The following is a 3133-nucleotide window of genomic DNA, read 5'->3' as shown; positions in this document are numbered from 1 at the left end:
CTAAACTACATAGCAAGACTCTGTATTAAAAATAAATAATAAATAGTAATAATAAAAGTTTAAACAGAACAAGAACTGATAAAGAACAAAGGTTCTTTATCCTGGCCACCCAGCTCAAAATAAAAGGGTATAAACTCGTTATCCTAGTTTAAAACTTCATTTTCATGCTGAGTGTGGTAGCACATGCCTGTAATCCCAGCACTTGAGAGGCTGAGGCAGGACTGCCTGAAATTTAAGGCCAGCCTCGGCTAGTTTAAAGTTCAAGGCAAGTCTGAATTACAAAGTGAGACTGTCTAAACAAGAAAAAACTTCTCTTTTAAACTTCATTTTCCAAACAAAGTGGTGTCAGACTTGTAATTAAAACACAAAGCAAATCAGGTGAGGCACACCCCTATAATTCCAGCACTCGGGAGGCTGAGTGAAGATCACCAAGAGTTCGAGGCCAGTCTGGGCTACATAAACTTCAAGGCCAGCCTGAAGTCTCAAAAAAAACCCAGTATCAACTACACTCAAGATGTGTGAGTGTGATATGTTTACTACAAAGTCAAATGATCCTGCAAGAATAAATTAAGGATGGAAACTCTGGGGGACAGAACTTCCAGCCCACAGATCTTTCTGCAGCTTTACTGGTTGCCCCTCTTCCAAACATTCAGAGATCTAAAACCCTGTACCTAATCAGTTGTGGTGGTGCACACCTGTAATTCCAACACTCGGGAGGCTGAGGCACGAGGATCCTTGCAAGTTCAACACCAGCCTGGGCTACAAAGTGAGCTCAAGGACAGCCTGAACTGCATAGTGAAACACTGTCTCAAAGACCAAAAAAAAAAAAAGACAAAAAAATTGCTACTCCTGTTGAAATGGGTTTGGTGGTTACATGAAGCCCGCATAGCCAACTAAACCAAGGACCCTTTTCACAAAGCACTTGGGAAAATCAACTTGACAAGACAATGTTTAAATTGGGATTGCTTCACTTCAAGGGTAAAAAGAATTTACTTCGACCCTTCAAGTCCAGGCATTAGGTGCTAAGCGTTTAGTGTGGTAGCGACCTGTAAAACCCTTCATCCCATGAGTGCTTTAAAAAGCTTGGACAGTGGGCTGGGGATATAGCCAGTGGCATAAGCACCTGCCTGTCAAGCACAAGGTGGTGAGTTCGATCCCTGGTACTGCAAAATAAATACATAAAAATAAAAAATAAAAACCTTAGAATGTTATGAATGCCCCAATTTTGGCTTTCAGTGCAACAGGTATCTGGCCACCTTTTATAGGAAACAACAAATCAACCTAAAACCCTTATAGGCTGCTTTAAATGAACAGTAGAGAATGATTTATATACAACTGTCTCCTATTATTTGGTACGAAAGCAATTCACAAAAACACTTTTACAAAGGACAGAGTTAAAATGAAAACTATCAGGGTATCATTCATCTGTTAATTTCTGAAATGTCTGCTACTAAGATCTCAAGCCTGGAATACACACACCTGTGTCAACATCGCCTTCTACATTCAAATGTGGTGAAGCAGCATTTACTAACAGAAAAGTTGTATTGTCAGACACAGTAAAACTAGAAATTATCTTACAGATATACAACCAAATACACAAAAACCATCCAAGGGTATTTACTGCAACTCACAGCAAGGTTGGAAAGAACTTGTCTAAAAACAGTAAACTGAACTGGGCATGGAAGTACATACTTGTAATTCCAGCACTGGGAAGTTGAGGCAAGAAGATGCCAAGTTTGAGCCTAGCTTGGGCAACTCGGCAAGACCCAGCCTCAAAAAACAAGGTTTGAGGATATGGCTTGGTGGAAAAGCCCTAGGTTCCATTTCCAGTTACCCATGCCCCACAACAAATAGAGCAAAGATCTATACACACTGATGCATAAACTCCATTATCTCTGGAAGAAACTACTTACAACACTTGAGTTTTTTGGGGAAGGTAAAATACTGAAAATGGATTTAATTATTCACTGGTTTTTGCCACTGATCTTTTCAGGAAAGGCCTACACATTTTAGCACAACTCAAGGTGGATTATGCTGACAGACTCAGTCATAACCAGCTGTACAACCCAAAATTCCATGGTAGAAAATGATCCATAATTACACCTTGTGTTTAAATACACACATTGTACTTTAATGATTAACATAAATACCGTGTCACTAACTGGTTTGGAAACAGGACATGTAATCAATTGACTCAGATTACTTAGTGTTCTTCACATCCAGATTACAGGCAGTATTTTTTTCCAAAATATACATCTCTGGGACACAGACACATGATTTACGGAAGAGGGGGGATTTTTTTCACATTCAGGCAAACATAATACTGTCAAAGTGTTTGGACTAAAGATTTTATTTTAGAAGTGTAAAGGATGAAAGCGCAGTATATTTGGCATTTTTAATTTAGGTTTGTTTTATTTAAGTTTAATGTTAATTCCATGCTGTGTTTCAGTAAGAACAATACAGATTCTGTATCTGTGGCTCCAGTCAGATATCCAGTAGTACAAATTAGCTTCAAGTTACACATACTGAACAAAAGAGGGTGAGCGAGCGAAGGGGGGAGGGGCAGAGGGAGAGGGAAGAAGAAACAAAGACCTGAACACGCATGCAGGCTTTTCCATACCACCTTCAATGCTAACCTGCTTCAGAGGGAGAGTAAAGTAGGCAAGAATGAGCAGCCACGGATTGTTGAACTGTTACCAGCACCATGCTTTTCAGCAACATTTCAGCAGAGTTTGAAACACTTTTTACAGCAAAACCATTGGAACAAACTCCCCCCAAAACAACCTTTAACCACCTCAAGCTAACACCTAATTAAGTTTAAACATTGGTATAAAATGTAATTTAAACAATTAGAAAAGGGAAAAATGATACCACATGTCTCTACAGTATGATCACTCTCTCTCTTAGATGTATCACCTACAAGTCTAATGGCTTTCAAATGTAATTTCCATTTCTAATGGTGATCTTGCCACATCTGGCACGCAGACAATACAGTAATGCTGAAAAAGCTTCTATGCAGTCCTGTTAGTGTCTTAAAGAACCTAAAAGCTGGGACCAGTAAAATCCACAGAAATTCACTCTTGCCTTTAAGAACTTTCGAAAACTGTTTTTTTAAAAAAAAAAAAAAAAAAAA

Source organism: Chinchilla lanigera, unplaced genomic scaffold (assembly GCF_000276665.1).
Source record: "Chinchilla lanigera isolate Chin_1 unplaced genomic scaffold, ChiLan1.0 scaffold00080, whole genome shotgun sequence".
Lineage (NCBI taxonomy): Eukaryota > Metazoa > Chordata > Mammalia > Rodentia > Chinchillidae > Chinchilla > Chinchilla lanigera.
Note: the sequence above shows the minus strand (reverse complement) of the source record.